This window comes from Ambystoma mexicanum, chromosome 2p (genome assembly GCF_040938575.1).
Source record: "Ambystoma mexicanum isolate Mex_15411 chromosome 2p, UKY_AmexF1_1, whole genome shotgun sequence".
Lineage (NCBI taxonomy): Eukaryota > Metazoa > Chordata > Amphibia > Caudata > Ambystomatidae > Ambystoma > Ambystoma mexicanum.
In genome coordinates, this window is record NC_090923.1 from 1,369,391,686 (window position 1) to 1,369,403,705 (window position 12,020).

The window sequence follows — 12,020 nt, forward strand, 5'->3', positions numbered from 1 at the left end:
CAAATAATAATCAATGTCAGCTGCAAATAATTATACTTGGAAGGTGTTAGACCAAAGTTCCTGTGGTTAAGAAGGTTAAAATAGAAAAGTCAAGAAACTGACAGCTGGAACTAATAAAGATAACTTGGTTCAAGTCCCTTTACTTTTTCCATGTTGTTCAGCTCGGCTCAACATACAGAGGGGTGACGAAGCTGGCTAAGAGGAAGCAGATTGGAAAATCGAAGGCAGGAAAGTGGTGCTAGAGGGGTTCCTAGTGAATTGCATCGACAGCCAACGTACTGACAAACCATACCATTGGCAACAAAGCATCTAAAAAAAAAACATCAAATGCATTTTTTAAAAGAAATGTTATGGGGGGGTTCCAACACAACCCTAAACCCCCCCCCCCCAGTTTTAATGGTTTAAAATAAACCCTTTATCATTGAAAAAAATGCATTCAATGCTTTTTTGATGCTTTTTTTCAATGGTATGGTTTGTCGATGCTTTGTTTTAGATACAATGACGGAATACCATTAGAGGCAATGGTGGTGAAAGGCTACGGGAATCTGTGGTGCATCTGGGGGCACCTGCCGTGTGCAGGGCCAAACAAGATGGCAGGGGTGTGGAAGATGCAGGTGGCCAGAATGGAACACAGGCTTTCATTGCCGGATTTGATTTGTGTTCCTGGCCACATGATTGGCTGACACCTCTCCCACGGTTGCTAATATTCTTTGGAGCCACACAATATAACATCACCTCATAAAACTGAAGACCAGGAGGTCACCAAATTCCGATGTAGTAATCTTCATAAACCTATGAGGTGGTGTTTTCACCCGAGTTTGGATAACACTTTTCACACCCTTCTGACAAACACTCTGTCCACGGAGAGTACCTTCATGCTCTTGGCTATACATACTCTGATATTATCCAAGAGGCCCATCTCCAGATCTCCAACCACAGAGTCTAGTCTGATCCCCAGGAAAACAAGCTTGTAGTGGACACTTCTGCCTCCTTGTCGGCCACTAGAACTTCTTTTTTAATCCAAGTTTACAAATCCCTTGCGTAGAATCTTCAAACATTCTGATGAGGAGGTGGCATCAAATAAATATAGACTTAATGCAATCCTTTGCTTATCTTATGGTCTACAACAGAATCCATTTAAGAAAAGTACCTTTAAAAGAACGGATGATATCAAGGGCACGATAGGCAGAGATTTCACAAAGAAAATGCACTCTTGGCTTTAACCGCCTGACTTACTGCGACTTTACTAGGTGGCTAGGGTTGCCCGCTTAGGAATACTTTAAAGTGCAGTTGTCCTGGCCCAGCCAATCGTTTAATGAAACATATTTGCAGAAAGAAATGATGAATCACTTTGAATCTGTGGCATCGTTTCACCAAAATCATAAGGGTAATGAAAAGACATTACACAACTTTGGACCCCTAGGACACCAGAGGAATTGGCAGTACATGATATTTGAACCCGATCATGGGCCATTGTATTTTTAAACAACCTTTATTGAAGAAACAAAGCAAATTAATTTTAAAAATATGGATAAGTAGCAGGCACGCAATACTACCTAAAAAGCATGACTTGAAGATATCCTTACTTTTAGAGGATCAGTAGTCTGGTGGCTGGTGCTGCCATGTTTTTCCTTGAGAATAAAGGTTAATGCCCAACCCCTTAATGGCTGCCTGTCAGCAGTCTCGGCCTGATAGTGACCTTTCACGAGTGATTATTCTGCAAGCTCTTTAAGCTACTGAACAACACTTCTGAGGTCTCCAATATGGTTCCAATTTTACATCACACGCCATAAGTACTTTTGAGGCAGCAGATAGTCGTTCATGGACCTCTTGCTATCTGGTTCTACACAGACATCTGCACCTCACTGTTGACAGTCAATGATGGATACACGTGTCAGGGGTTGCTCTTGGCACTCTGGCCCAATGGAGACATTCCTGGCATTTCCCCCTGGGCTGACCTAACGGGCAGGCTCAGGCTGATATGCACACTGGTATTACCTGATATGGCACAAAGAGCGAAGACATGACTGAGATACAGCAGAATGGGTTACAGCCCACAGAACACGTTATTTTGAGCTTTATTTTGTTCTCATTAGAAGATTTATCATATTGTTGGCAGATAGCCATGCATACTAAATATTCTTTATAAATTAAAAACCTGCTCTGGTGACTTAAGTCAGAGCTGGCTCGGGGGACAGCAACACTTGGCAGCAGTTTTGGCTTCAACAGCTTGGAGATTCCAGATTGCATCTACAAGAAGCTTACGGTCTCAGTGGTATCGACGTGCGGTGAGAAGTGGGCGCTGTGGGAGTGCGAAATGCCACGTTGCCTAGGACAATAAAAAATGGTTGCTCGAGCACTCGTTCTGCTTGCGCTATATGGCGTATACTCAGCAGTTCATCAATCGTAGTCAAAGTAATACATTTTTGATATCATAGCATATAAATCGAATCCAAGTAAATGAGTGGAAAAGTAATTGCCCATTCTAAGGCTAAAATGTACTACTTTCTTCACATGTGCAGATGTGCATTTTGGTTAGGGTATCCAGATGGAACACCGCTTTTCCATTCTTATTACAAATAAGTTGCATCGGCTGCTTAAAACTAATGTGATGAGTTGAAGTTGAGCATGACTACAGATGGCAGAAAGCATTAGCTTGGTTAATAAAACCACATAACTTGGCTAGTGGTTTTCTCAGTTACACAGTCACATCTGGTTACCTTACTTTTGGTGGATTCTTTTCAGGGCCTCTTGGTGAACTCGCATGTGCTTGGCGATTCATTTTTGCTGGTTGAAACAAAGCATATCCAATCCTGTTTCTTTGCTCTGCGTTCTAAGACGTGGAGCCCCGGATTTACGATGGAAACAAACAACTATTGAAATATACTGACCTGGATGGGCTCCTACACCCGCCTTTTATGGGTCTAGTTGACTGCTATTTGGAAGGAGCACAGCCGCAAGCAAGGTCTGTGCTTCTACTTCATTGTCTATGCAGGAGTTTAGGCATCCTCAAACTTTCTCAAACACAATACCCTGGTGGAACCATGCAAACTCCTTAGTTGTGCTGGAAGGCATCCAGCTGTTGGAAGGTACATAGCACTTCACAGTGCAATACACCTTTGTGCCCCTTTTTCATTTACAACCCATTTTACCAGCTACAGTGTGAATTCACTGGTAAACATCCATGTCTCCATCGCCCCACTGGGCAGTGAGCAGGGCTCCAGATAAGAATTTGTGGTGGGGCTGTTTCAATACCTAATTTTGGAAGTTGGGAGTAAAAGGTTTTTTCACAGAGTAAAAAAGCAGTCACTGTCCACTGAGTTGTTTTTGGGCAAGTAAAATATGTTACTATTATTTATTTTATTTGAACTTTTGTCCAGCGCTGGCCCGACCCACAGGTCTCAGAGTGCCTGACAAGGTTCAAAAGTTCCGAAGGTAGGAGGTAAAACAGGCGTTGCAACATTTTTCTGGACAGGATTGAATAGGATGAAAGGATAGACAGGCAATGGCTGGGGAGGTGGCAATGCTTAGGTGTGGGGTTGGGGTATGGTTTGATGCTTTTTCATAACGTGGTGATTGAGGGTGCAGTGCAGATGTGGAGGGGAATGCAACACAAGTATTTTGTTGTAGCACATACTTTCTTTGTATGCAGTAATTAAGAAAGATTGTTCACACATACTTGCAGGTGGCAGCAAAGGGGACAGACTCTCACGTCTCTGCACTTCTGCCTCTGGGTGGTGCTGTGTGCAGACCCCCGGCATTGTCAAACATCATCAGAGAACACCCTGAATCATTATTTCACATTTCCTTCATAAATGTATATTTCCAAAAACATCGACTACCATTCCCATAATGCACCTGCAAGATATCAGGAAAATCCCAGCATCCCAACCCAGAACCTATTTTGGAATCTGAGTAGCATTGCACACTGGTTTCACCATGACTGGAAGGAGACAGACTAATTTCAATGGGCTGCAACATTGGAAACACCACAGCAATATTGTTTTTTTTTAATACAAAAACGTCTAGATTTTGTCAGCACTGAATCCTCTCCCAAAGTCCATGCCAGGGATTTCCATTAACCACACCTCGGATTGATTGTGTGCAGCCCCTTAATACAGCTCCACCCTGGATTTCCTCCCTGCTACCACTGCCTATAGCTGCCACGCCCCCAAACTCCCTGTTCTTGCATTGAATCCCTAACATTGTACAGCTGCAATGGACAGTGTGATCCATTCAGAATCAGCCCCTGCCTCGCTGCCCATTCTGCCTTGTACTTTGCTTGTGACTGATCCCTGCTACTGAGTTGCCTTGTTCCAGTTTCTACAGCCCTGCTTTGCTGGCTCAGTCCTCCTTCCTCTGCCTGTTGCCAGTGCTTTTTCTTCTTTCTTTGTGCTGTGTTCCTGCAGCCATTAACCCCTGTTTCATGTGCTGGTTTTCCTGCAGCTCCCAGCCCCTGCTTATTATGCTGTGTTCCTGCCCCTTCCAGACTTTGTTAATTGGTCTGTTTCTCTTCCATCTTTCTCTCTGTTCCCTCTTCTGCCTATTTCAAGTCTATTTAGTATCCAGATGTACCCCACTTAGCCAGACTGTTTCCGATTGAGCTTTTCCCTGTGCTAGTCTTGTTTTCCAAAACTTTGCCTTGCATAGTTTGTGTTTCTAGTCCAGTTTTACAGGCTACTTTTGTTACCTACACGCAGTTACCTTGTACCAGTACCATGCTTAGTTATATTGTACCAGTACCCTGCTTGATTACCTTATGCCACTACCTTGTGCAAGTTTCGTGTCTATTACTCTGTACAAGTTCCTTGCCTGTTACCTTATGCCAATTTCTTGCCTCTGTTACCATGTGCCAGCTCATTCCCTCTGTTACCATGTACCAGTACCCTGCTAAGTAATTGTGTACCAGTATCCTGCTCAGTTATCTTGTACCACTACCTTGCCTCTATTACCTTGTATCAGTTAATTGCATCAGTTACCCTCTACCAGTTCCTTCTCTCTGTTGTCTTGTACCAGTTGTGAAGAATCACAGGTATTCACCTCTTATCCCCAAGGGGGAGCCCCCCAGTGTGAGAACAGGGAGGTGACTCTGCTCCACAACACCATCTCTAGGGGTTGAGGCAAGAGGGCCTCACAGTGAGCGACTCCCCTTTTGGGGACAAGGATTTCCAGGTCTTGTGAGGAACTCCCTAGACAAACCAATATAATTGCCTATATGGGACTATCAGGTAAGCTGAAGAATAGAACACCATTATCTTTGGCTGAAGGCAATGCAAGAATAAAGTCAAGTGCACAAGAAAAGGAAGATATCCCTTTAATACAAGATGAATATATAACTTGAAGAGGGATGGGGAAGTGCACGCCCCTACCCCCCTCCTATAAGATATATGACACAGAAGAAGGCCAGGAGATACCGTGAACGCCCATAATATTTCGGAGCAATTCCTAGTGCTCCAATGATAGACAAGTATGTCGAGAGGTAACCCCTTACCCAGCGCTATAGGCCAGGTGGCGTACAACTTTACCCCAGAGTGGATTAGGGGCCCAAGGGTGCAACCAAAGACACCTCAATTGACAGTATCGACTAAAGCGCCAAGAAGCCAAGTCACTGACGTCGTTAGAGATACTACGACTTAGCAGCATTAAACATGAAGCACACGTGCCATCCGCACATTGGGACACAAACACGCACTCGAATACACAAACGTACAGTTCTATAGATATAGGACAGATACATATACATACTGCCACTGCTTTATTATTTTGCCTTTAGCTAGACGCAGCAACGCAGAAACCGCAAGAAGCAAGAGATCCTGAGTAAAGCTTGCAGATGCTTATATGCAAATAACCTTATGGAACTGCAGGAGCACCTATGGGACCTGACAGAGCCAATTGTGAATAACGTATGGGGAATATAGAATAGCATGGACACTGTAGGAACCACATAATGGTTTAGGAAAATTACAGCAGGCCATACGCATCTCAGCTAGAGCTAAACTGAGTTGAATTCAGGCTGGATGAGAGCAAACGTGTGAGACAGGACCCACTGCCAAGGCCACCAGATACAAATGACATTCCATTCCCGGAACAACATTCCATTCCCTGAACGAGAGTAACACCAGTTGCAATAAATGCAAATGATTCTTCATATTTTTTTTTTTAATTGCATTTAGCCAAATTATCAGATTTTTACAAAAAATAAAACCATATCAAAAATAGAAATTCCAATCATTTCAACAGTTCATTCATGTTAAATCGCGCAATTTTCCACAGTTAAACAAGACAAAGAAAAGGAATTAAATCCCTTAAAAATATAATATTTTATAATAGAATAATTCTTCATAATTCAGAGCTGCAGAGCTCCAAATCATGGTCTCCGAACACGTGACCCAGCAGATTCAGACAATGGATAGAAATCAGCACTGGGAAAGGGAGCCGATCTCACACGGCCGGACAGAAGTTTGCAACAAAGATGTTACAATGTGAGACAAGTGTTGCACGGAGTGAAAAAGCACCCTCGTAGACTAAGGTGGTACACACAAGTTACAATGCAGACACATAGTCATTCTCATTACCTTGAGAAGGTACACCAAGACCTGAGAACCTTTGCAGGTCCCAGGTCTGGGGACGTTAGCTCTAGCCAACCACAGTTCGGTATCCTAGGGGTGGGTAGCAACGGGCAAGAACTAATGGTAAGACCCACACACTGCAACATTGTTAGAGATAGTGACTTGGGGATGGACCAGGCCAGCCACCTGACGTGCAAGAGCCAGAAGAATAACACATTTAGGCGATTATATAGGTTATTAGGCTCCTGACGACCAATCTGGTAGGCCGATAGGTTTTCTGGAGAGGGGCCCAAGTTGTGACGTCACTCTGATGCAATTTTAGGTCAAAACAGGCCTGCAAGCCAGGAGATGTTGAGACGTCCATGGAATTCTTCTCTCCCTCTACTGATCCCTGTTGTTATTTGTTGTAATAAACTGCAGTTTGAAACTGCCGCTTGACTGAGTCTTACGTTCCCCCTGTGGAAGGTGTTGGGCCTTCTGAGAGTCGTTGAACTCCTTGTGGCCCTCTGGCTTACCTGGGAGTTTGTCCCAACAAACTGCACCAAGGAGGAAGAGAGTAGGAGAACCTGATGCAAAGGGGAAACCCTCTGACATCATTTTGCTGACGAGAGGCGGAACCAAGGTCTGTCGTGGAGCCGGCGACTTGTGGAGAGAGAGAGAGAGAAGGTGAGTGCAAGACGCTGGAAGGCCAGCGTGTGGAGACATGAGAGGAGTGTCAGCAGGACTGAGAGAGCATACAGTAACCCGGTGGTGGTGTGACCATGAAGTGGAAGTGGTGGGCAGGACGCCCATGGAACAATGCAGAGACCGCCCGAATTGGAAGCGCGTGTTGCTTCTGAGCCGCCATGCCAGAGCAGAGCAGGAGTCTGACGCGGACCTGAGGAAGTGAAGGAGAGAAGGCAAGAGCGAGAGTGAATCCTCCTGAGCGAGTGCAAAGCCCAACCACTGCCCACATCAAGAGAAAGATATCTGGTGAACCGGGAGAAGCAGGACGCCTGTGGGATATTCTTATGAATCAGCGATAACTCTCCCCACTCATGAGAGTGAGAAAGTGGGACTAAAAGTGTGTTGTGAGCAAATAACGAAGATCCCAGTGGTGAAAGAGAGCTATTTATGAAGGTGAAGCCTCATCCCAGTACTCAAGACTGGGTCATAAATCACATCCACAGCCAGAACCGAAATGTACAGCCTGGCAGAGAGGGGCTGATGAAAGTAGGAATAATAAAGTTGTGTTGGGAACTAATAGCAAAGAACCCTGAGGGGAAAGACAACTATTTATAAAGGTGAAGCCTCGTCCCAGTACACAAGACTGGGTCCTAAATAGCAGCCAAAGTAAGAATGGAAGTAAACAGAATGGACGAGAGGAGCTTAACCATATCTCTGGAATTCAAGCAGTAAAGGAAGAGAATGATTGAGAATTGATGGTGAAGATAGCCTAACGGGGGGAGAAATAATACCCTGGACAAATACTACTAAAAGGAAGACCTGGGAAAAGAATATAAATCAGAAACTGAGTGTCAAGAAAGGTTACCGTGGAGGAGCCTTTAACCTGAGAAACACAGAAAGCAAGAAAGATAAACGTTTGCTTGAAGAGCTACAGGAACTGCTCAAAGATAATCTCTGTCCCACACAAAGGAAATGCATAAAACTGGTGAATAAACTGGAGAGGCCAGGCAAAGAGAAGACTTCCCTTGGTCTATTTAAGTTAGTTTCAAATATTGGTCGGCCAGATGGGGCAGCTTAGACGGAGGACAATATTCTTTTGCACTTTACAAAGACAGACGAGCACCCTTAGTTTCTTAGTTAGGAAGGGTATTGCCTCTAGTGATAGAGACAGATAGGACTTTTCCCATTGGTTTTATTAAAAAGAACCCATAACAAGTCTTCCATGTGTCCGACTCCTTCTTCCAACCCTTCACACAGTACATTGCCTCTGTTATCCCTATTATCATTGGATATGGGAACCCCCAATAGATGTCAGTACACTTATAATCTTGGCCTTTATATACAAGCCAATGTCACTTGGTTGTTTTCAAATGTGTGCTAAATAGTGATGGATAAAACTTAGAAGTTACTGTAGTATATTGGGCACTAAGAAAGTATTGTGCTGTGCAATGTATGTGATGGCAGCAACTACCCAATGATGGATATACATTACAGCATAATATTTACTTTGGACTTGCCCCTTTCATGTGACAACATTGATTGCATTCAGCTTGATACCATTAGGACTCTGAAAATAGAATAGTAAGTCCTAGAACTTTTATTGTGACCTACAAGAATCAATGAATGATGCCACTCACTTATACTCTCTGGTGTATATTGACAGACTAAGTATTTGTCATGTTCTGATTTTGTCTTATAATTTTTCTTCCCTTTCCCCTCAATGTACTATTGCTTCTTTCCCATCGCTCTCCTTGTACTTTTTGCCAAATGACAGCATTATTAATATTGTATTGAGATATTAGAACAGAAATATTGTCAGTGTTCTCTTACTCATAGTTAGCAATAGAAACTGCCATGATTGACCATGAAAGCTGCCAACTACATGATAATGATAATAATGATTTGTTATTTATATAGCGCCTTAAGCGAAAGCGTTTTACAGAGAACATATTTACATACATTTATCATCCCAACTGAAGTTGGTACTCATTTATCGACCTCGGAAGGATGAAAGGCTGAGTTGGCCTTGCCGAGATTCAAACCTGCGACCTGCAGATCACACATAGATCGCAGCAGCAAGCGCTCAACCCGATGAGCTATCTTACCGGCTTGGCCATGCGTTTCGCCCATCTGGGCTTTTTCAAGGCAAGAACCATAGTTGTTTACACACGAAAAGTCACTAACACTTTCACCTAAAGAATCTTATGATTTATGCAATTTTAAGTAAGCTCTGCCTGTTTATGGTGTTTATAAACTCGCTGAACTATATCAAAGACAATGATGTTTTGAGTATGGAGTGCCCGCCCTGGGGTGATTTTCTTTACATTTCACTTTGGTATATGTAGCTTTGCGTTGTATGCTACTCACCCTGCAGATAGCTGCTATGAAATAACCCTAATTTCCCTTAAACAGGCACAGCCTCAATAGTCTGACAACCACTGTTAGTTTGAATCTCTTCCAATATTTCCCTGACCCAAAGCCCAGTGCTGAATCCAGCATTTCTACTTCCCGCTTCCCAAGATGGTGAACCTCACGAAGTGGGACCCCAGGACTGTGTTGTGTCATGAATCTGGGAAATGCGTCCGTCCCTTCTCCCCAAGGTGGCTCCACCTCCATTGAGGCTAGGGAGGTGAGTCCGCTCCGGAAGACCATCCCTAGGGGTTTGGGCAAGCGGGACCGCGCTGGGAGTGGCTCCCACTTTCAGGACAGGACTCCTGGTGTAGAATAAGAAACCATGTGAAATCTCTACAACTTCTTTGGCCCCATATAAACAGACAGTAAAGGTCATGAAGGGCCTCATTACAAGTCTGCCGGCCCGGAAATAAGGGTGCCGGTAGCAACGTACCGGCTGCCATTCCGGACCGGCAGACAACTGCGCCTGACGGAGCCTCTGCGCCTGGCAGGGTCTGACCTTCAGGGAGCATGGGCTCCAGTAGGCAGAGTTTTCATGGAAGCACTGGCACTTATTTATTTATTTATTCATACATATAGCGCACCAAGCCCTGAGGCATCTGGGCGCATTTCTTACAAGACCTGTGTCACACAGTTACAAACAGAAAAATGCAATATGCAGATATGTACAATACACAATTACACACAATATAAGTAGTGGAGTATAGTCAAGCAAGGAAAGTAGATTAAATCCTCCAAAGTGCAGTAGTAAGTACAGGCAAACAGTGAAATGGAAAGCGTTCTAGGTCTCTTGAGAGAGGAGCCAGGTTTTTGCATTTTTCCTGAAAAGTTGAAAGGATGGTTCAGATCTAATTGTTAATGGCAGCGAGTTCCAAAGTGTAGCTGCTAGCACAGGGAAGCTAATCCCTCCTGCCCTCTGTAGTTTAAACCTAGGGACCTTTAAGCAGTCTGATTGGGAAGATCTTGTTGGGCGGTTAGAGTAGTTGCGGGAAAAAATTGTCAGTCAAGTAGCTAGGCGCAAGGTTGGCAAGACACTTATGGGTAGGTGAGAGGGTTTTAAGCTCGATCTTCTGGTTGACCGAAAGCCAGTGGGTATTGGGTAATCTCAGAAATGCAGTGAGCCCTAGGTAGGTTTGCTATGGGCATTGTTTTAGATAATTTGTAGTTTTTTTAGATTACTCTGGTTCATTCCGAAATAGAGCGCATTTGTGGGATGGAAGACAGAAGACGGTAAGGATGCTCAAATAATACTTTATTTGCTTAAGGTAGGGAAATGTCTTTGGGTTCTCCAATAACAATGTCCAGGTTGGAGGTAGCTTCTTCACTACCCTCACAGCCTAGGAGCTAGTCTGCTCCTCTGTTATCTTCTCCTATTCAGATGAGTCCGGATAGGCCCACCATTCACCTCCATTCTCCTCTCTTGCTCCCTGAAAGTAACACACAAAAGGGGATTACAGTCATTCCTTATATACCCGGGGATAGGCTTATCCCCCCACCAATCATTAATGCCTCCTGGAATCCCCTCCCTGATAGGTTGTTGTTCCCTGGATCCCACCCTTAAAAGAAGGGTTGCCGTCTCCACCTCCTCCTCAGACGTGCCAGCCAACAGGTGGGAGCCACGCCCCCCAGTCCGAGGACCATCCGGTCCATAATGTCTCCGCCCCTTCCGTTCCCTGCCAGGGAACGTTGGCCTCTCTCCACGGCTTCCCCCACCTCCCTGCGTTGTCTCCCCAACTCTGCCCCCTCCTCGCGGGCCGCTCCTCCGGATCTGCAGAGTTCATGGCGGCCGCCGGACCACGAGGTAAGTCACGGCCGTGTGCGCCGTTCTGGGTGGGGAGGGAGAATGTGGATGCTTCCCCTCGGGAGCCCCGCTGGGCCCCCTTCTCATCTGAGGGCGCTTCATTCCCCTCTGGCTGCGTCGGCCGCAGCAGTGTCAGCGAGGGCGAGTCCCGCCTCGACGAGCCCATTGCAGCTGTCGGCAGCAGCCTCTCTGCTTGCCAGCCATGGTCCGCCACTTCTGTGCGCGACAGCAGCCATGGAGGAAGTGTGTCCCGTCCTGTTCCGTTCGGGAGCGGCATGCTCGCTGGCGCAATGCCTCCGGCACCCGCTTCCAACAGCGGGCCCACCTCCATGCCATGCACCCCTTCCCCACAGCATTGCAGTAATCTAATTTAGATAAAATTAAAGCTCTCGCTATCGAGATGCAGTTGGTTGTTGAAAGGAACGGTGTGCATGCGTTAATTAACTTACACGTGTAGGCAGTGGAGGAAGCTATCGCATTGGTTTGTCTTGTCAATGAAAGAGAGGAGTCTAGGTATTTGCCTAAGGTTTTCACGTCCTCGGTTACCTTAATGTTATTACCGTCAATCTTAA